We start from the raw sequence: 6350 nt of genomic DNA on the forward strand, positions 1-6350 counted from the left end.
CTCACATGAAAAAGATGTGACTTATTAGAAAACTCACTGTACTCATTGCAGTTAATGAGATGTGGAAAGCTTTGTAATTTGATTTGCTGGGCCATATGCTGTAAAGGGATACTGCTGATTTCATTCCTCTGTATTTAATTTAAGCAGTATGCAATACCTTCTTCATACAGCTACTTATATAATAAAAATTAACTTGGAGTATAAAAAATACACCATTGTGGGGTTTATTACTTGGTGTGGTTCAGTTTCAAGTGTTTTTCATGGAAACATCTGTAAGTAATGTGTGCGGGTCTAATTTTAAATCCCGCCAAATTTTTTCCATTTAACATTTGGTTTAACTGACAAGCTTGCAGAGGTGGTTTTCAGAGCTGCCCTAACAGTACAGACAGTATTCCCAAGGCTATAGCACACACCACCACCCCCCTTTTTTTAAAAGGAAGGTAACAGTAATGCAAAACCTGTTTGCTTTTTACTTTTTTTACATGTCAGTGGATACAAACAGCAGTTCAGAATGTAGCCACTTTTATCCCTTCAAGACCCAGCTGCAGTTTAATCTATTACTCCCTAAAAATAGTTACCTTGGTTGTGACTTTTGTTTCAACATCTGTGGGCAAGGACAGCGGGGATGTTCCTTAAGGCTGACTGTGGGAAAGGGACGCTTCAGGACAGGGGCCTGCCTCTGCCCTGGAGAAATAGGGAGGGAGGAGAAGAGGAACAGGGCTGAAGTCTGAGAAATGGGCCAATGCCTAGCCTCCGGAGAGGCCACCAGAAAAACCATACTCTTCCTAGTTTCCTAACGATTAAAAAAAAAAAATCCTCACCTAACTCTTAGGGGGTACCCAGACCCCCTCGATTATCCGAGGGTCTGATCAGAAGCTGATCTGTAAAACCATAAAACAGAGCCTCTCCTTTCTTCACGAGCTGGGGTTCAGATGAAAAGGAGAAGCCCGAGTTAAATCTGAACTTCAGATAAACAACAACGATTTCAGTATAAAGCTGTCTCAAGGCGTCCCGTATTTTCGCTGGCTAAATCCGGCATCGCTACCACCGGGGTCAGACGTGTTTGCTGACTGCATTCTATTCACTGGCACAGAAGGTTTATTTCAGGTTGTTTGATTTCGGTGGCTGACGAAATGAACCAGCTCCAGCTCCACCGGGCAGTTGGCACAGCCGAAGCCATAAATACCCACCTCCGGGCCGGGCCCGGCCGCGGGCTCCCTTCCCATCCCGGCTGCGCGCAGATGCTGATTCAGCGCCAGGGCAGGCACGAGGCGGGGACCCCCAGAAACATAATTAAACCGCTTCCGTGCCTGACTCTCAAATAAAATGCTGTGTGGGAAGAGAAACTTGAGGCGGAAGTAAACAACAAATGGAGAGGTGTGGAGTGAAACCTCAGGGAAACTGTTGGTTTTGCTTCAAGGGAATTGAATTGTGAAACTTGCAGTTGCGAAATTTCACTCAGTTGATTCTGGTATGAACCGAAGTTTGTTTTAATTGTCAATGAAAGCGCATGGTTGCCTGGGTCCCAGGGATCTAGGTGGGGAACCTGGGAGCGGTGAGAGAGTGGGAGCCGGTGTGGGTCGGATGACAGGGCCGGCCACTGGGGGTCAGGATAAGCTCGCAGTGTCCCCGCCGCCGGCTGAAGTTTCTCGGCAGGAGAGAACAGGCCTGCCCTCCAGAAACCCGAGGCCTGCGGAGAAGTTTGGGAGAGATGTACTTTGGGTGTCCCTGGAGCCGGCCGCCTCCTCCCTAGAGGTTTCCCTGACAGCCCTTATTTGTAAGGCAGATCTAGGCCCGCACACAAGTTGTTCCACTGTCAGGCACTAAATTGCCTTTATGAGGGTCAAGCGGGCTTGCAGATGACAACACTCTGATAACAAAAGAAGTGTGGCCTTGTTGAAGATGTTACGTAAAAGGAAATGATTCCTTTGAATTCAGAAGGAATATTAGAACAAGGCGGAAAGATCTAAGCCCCGGATTTTCTGCCTTATTTCTTAGAACTTGTTTAAGAAAAAAAAAAAAAAAAAAAAAGAGAAAAAAGAAAACAAACAAACAAAAAAACCCAGAAAGGAAAAACCACCCCAAATGTCCAACCGAGCTTTAATTTTTGTTTGTTGCTGCTGTTTTCCTCAGATCAAGTTCGCCTTCTTGTTAACCCTAGATGCAGCTGCAGAAAATTCGATTCCCCTCACTGAGGGATTAACCTCAGAGAAGAGTAAGGGGCTGGAGAAGCCTTGAGAGGCTTGAGATCGAGTCTGAAATGTTGAAAGAAAAATGCTTCAGTGGTTTAAGAGCTTCACTAAGACACTTTAAAAAAAGAATCAAAACTGCCCTTATTAAAGAGCTTCGGAGATCTAAATACAAGTCCCTTTTCTTTTGCCAATAAGGCAACTGATTCAGTCTATGTGTCATTAATGCTTAACAGAAATACTGGGATTCCTATTCAATGCCCAAACAAGAGTCTTACAGCCAACTCTATGATTTTTTGCAAAGACCAATCCTTTGTTAAAGCCTCACGTTTCTGTTCCTTTCAGTGATGGTACACGGAATTAAAAACTAGTGCCTTTCTTAGTACCTGAACGAGAGAGGGAACTGGCCCAGATCTTTCCACTGAGCCCGAGTGTTTGGGTGGCAGGGCTGCTTGGATTGGGAGTGATGTTTAGAGCTGATCTGATTTGAACCTTCATTCGTTCACTCAGCATCTACTAAGCACTCACCCGTATCTTGTGCAATGTCTGGTAACAGAGTCATGGTCTCACCTTCCAGGAGCTTGCTGTCTGGTCAGGAAGCATGTGAGGAGAGACAGAGGTTATTCTACTGTACTGGCAAGGCACTCATCTTGTCCTCTCTTTTTCTTCTAGAAAATGAGAAAAAAACAGGTTGGTCAACGTAGTTTAATGAACAAGCGGTACATCAACAGTAACAACCAAAGTCCAGTTTAATTTGCCAGTGGCAAATATCCATCCTTTCTGGCCAAGTGCTTCCTTTTCCAGGGGTCCATCTTCTCTTCCAGTGACCCAAAGTGCCCTTTGAAGCCACGCCCTCTGCCTGCAAACCCGTAGGATCAAATGGGGATGTGGGCAGAAAGCAAACTGAGCACTTGTACTGCCTGACTTTATAACCAGCTGTTGAACGGCTTGACACGGCTTTACTGTGAGAGTGGGGAAACCACCGTTCTTTTCCTTCTGGAATGAGGAGAAGCCAGAAGTTTATTTAATCTTTTCTAGGCAACTTATTTTATTGCATTTTTAATTTCCTCTCGCATTAACATGACCCTTTTCACTGGCTTCCCACGCGTGGTGCTTAATTACTTATCATTAGCAATGTACACGGGGGCCTTGCTGCATATTTATAAATGTGATCATTAGTACATGGAAAGACAAAGGCTTCTTTAAGACTGTCATTAGTTATTCTGTTTTCATGGAAATGTTCATTAAGAGAAACTACCCACCTGGTTAAATAATTATAATTAAGAATTGGTAATCTCCTTTGCATTTTTAACTTGCTCTTCCGTCTGTTCATAAGTAGCTAAACAAGCCATATTTGGCCAGTATCCTAGCCTTCATTTTCATAAGAATTGTCAACAAATACGGACTCTTTGTTATTAACTATAGGTGATAACTGATTTGCAGTGTGACGGGTATCATTTTTTTAATGCAGCAGTTATTCCCAAACCCATTAACCAGCCATGGAATGGCGCGTCAGTGAATGGCATTAAGGATCTCTGGCTGATCTTATTTTCTGGACTTCTGTCAGTGGTGCAAATTGAACTCCAGGCTTCTAACCAAGCTTCGCAAAGAGTCTCCTTTAGCTACTCAACCACAGAGACACCAGGCTGGGTGGCCACTGGCCACAGCTCCCTTGCATACGCCAGGCAAGACAAGTGGCAGTTGGATGGCATGCGTGTTTGTGTGTCAGCATTCAACTCGTTATAAGTTTTGGAGTAGGGGTAACCACAGCAGTGTTCTAGCTGTGGCCTTGCCAATGCCTAAGCAAATAAGAGTCCATGAGGAGTCTTCAGATGGCTAGCAAAATGGCCAAGAGGCCCATACGTGGTTACATGTCAGCTGAGCTGAAACAAATGAGGTGACAGAAACACAAGAAAGGAAGCCCGGTCGTGCTGCTGCCCACTCCCCTCTGTCCAGACTGGTCCTCGGCGAGCCACCACCCCAGACTGATGAGAATATGCCAGTGATAAACCACAACTGTGGGAAACGCTGGGTGGAGGCATAAATATCATCTGTAAACAATTAGGCAGCCACTGCTCATTCAGTGCCGCTTTGAGAAACTAAGGAAGTCTGCAATCAGTTATATCTCCAATTACCATAAAAATATATTAGCCATTCATTCATTTATTAATGATTCATCAGTTAACCACACATAATGAGCAAATAATTAGCAGTGCTGTACGGTTGCCAAAATTGAAGAAGTGTTGGCATTTTAAAGATGAAAGGTTGCATTTATGCAAAAGTCTGGTGATGATAAAGTTAATATGGAAGATAATTATAAAAGTGGCTGTCCTATATTACAGGCTGAGGTACTACAAAAGTTGCCTAATTGAACCGAAATAAATGTTCTTCCAAAGCCTGTGTGTTGCCACACACAAACTGCTGAATTTCTCTTCAAGATCTCCCTTCAGTAAGGTGCATGGCACAATACAAGTTAATCAAATGCCAGACAGGGAGGCTGTGTTCTTTGTTTGCTTGGTTCAGGGCCTCGTGGAAAACAATAAATTGCATTCATGTCAGCTGAGGCCCATCCCTTTGCTAATTACCACTTGGTGCTGAAATGACTTCTGTGAAATTGGGAGCGTGAGGAAACATACAGCCATACAAGGGAGGCTTTTCAGAGTTTTGCAGTAAATGTGAGATAGGCCTCAGGCACACAGATGTTAAAACACTGAATTCCCCCACAGATTACACTAATGGAAACCCTGTCAGGGTAAGTCAAATCCGGGTCTGTGGTCAAAATCTAATTAAGGTTTCTGTACTTAAAAAGAATATGAATGCCTGGGGGTGGCGATGAATGTATAAGAAACTCACTTGTTTGTAAAATTGTTAGCATGCATAGTAAGTACCGTGGGGCTGTTACCTGCGATGTAACACCTGTTTTCTGAGTCGCTCCTGGCTTTGCTGGATGGATCAGGGCAGGTGGTTTCAGAGGTCATCGAACCCTGCCCGGGGCACAGTGGCCTCCCATCTTTGGGGCCTGGTACAAGGCCTGATTTGAGGTCACGGATGAAAGTGGATCCTTAGAAGTTGCCCTGGAATCCCAGAGGATGCTTTGCTTTGCCACATGAAAACCACCCCAGATGATCCTGCCCAACTGCCTGGCGCCACTGAGGAAATAGTTCTTGCGAAGGGTGTGGGTCTGGCCACGTCTCCCCTCGTGGGGAGACAAAGGGTCGTCTGCTCACGGGGTGCGCCCTCCAGCCTGGCGGTCCTGCCTTCCAAACAGCTGCAGCGGGCAGGCGCGGCCCTGCTTCTAACAGAGGAAATGAATTTATAATGTTGCAGTCTCTTCATTTTCACCACGCACGAATTTCCCCTTAAATACTTAAAAACAACACCGGGCGCTGGATATACCTTAAATTTCGAATAAATGAAGCCTTAATCTGGTCTGTTGCTGAGTCTGAGTTGTTATTAAAGAAATAAATTTGAAACAGCAAGTGGTTTGAGAATTTTTGAATTTAATTATTTAAATCTACTTAGGGTAACTCACGCGCTATTTCAGTTTCCCACTGAGAACATGAGTTCTGGGAAAGGTATCCCACGCAGGGCCCTGGAAATATTAACTTTCCTGTGCAACTGTGGGCTCAGCCGTAGACAGACTGTGCTGCCCTCCTCCCTTGGAACACAGAAGAAAGAAACTCTGAGATTCTTTTTTTTCCCTGTAAATTTCAGCCAAGTGTTATAGGACTTATTTTTCAAAGAATAAAAGAAGCCAAGTCCTTTTCTTTTGATTTCTCAGGACTTCTTCAGATGCACTGCTTGTGTGTAATCATCTGAAGATCTTTAGAGAGCGGTAGGTTTATACAGTCATTCGCTGAGCAAAGGTAGGGAGCAAAAGTTAAAGAGAGATGATAACCTGTGCTATTGAAACGGCCAGCAACCTAGTTAGCGTGTATTTTGGCCAAATGAGTGTCCAGGGCCTGGTTTTTGACATTTGCGAAAATGGACCTTCTGCTGTGTCCTAAGGGTGATGTCCTAAGGGCTCCTGGGGAGGAGCTCCTGGACCTTTTGGTGCCACTTGGCTCCTGAGACTTGGAGAGATTCTGTGCTCATGACTGGGCCAGCTGATGGCATTGCCTTCCTTCTGAGAGAAAGCACCTCCTGATGTTAGCCATCCAG

General features: G+C 44.8%; 1 long non-coding RNA gene across 1 annotated transcript; it reads right to left on the bottom strand.

Moving 5' to 3' along the window:
• Window positions 1–316: 316 nt before the first annotated feature.
• Window positions 317–5477, bottom strand: LOC137210893 (uncharacterized). Its single transcript, XR_010936775.1, has 3 exons — window positions 5092–5477; window positions 2718–2857; window positions 317–2255 (listed from the first exon to the last, which is right to left on the bottom strand). It is a non-coding gene; the product is annotated as an uncharacterized lncRNA (long non-coding RNA).
• Between the last annotated feature and the right edge of the window lie 873 nt (window positions 5478–6350).

Source organism: Pseudorca crassidens, chromosome 2, assembly GCF_039906515.1.
Source record: "Pseudorca crassidens isolate mPseCra1 chromosome 2, mPseCra1.hap1, whole genome shotgun sequence".
Lineage (NCBI taxonomy): Eukaryota > Metazoa > Chordata > Mammalia > Artiodactyla > Delphinidae > Pseudorca > Pseudorca crassidens.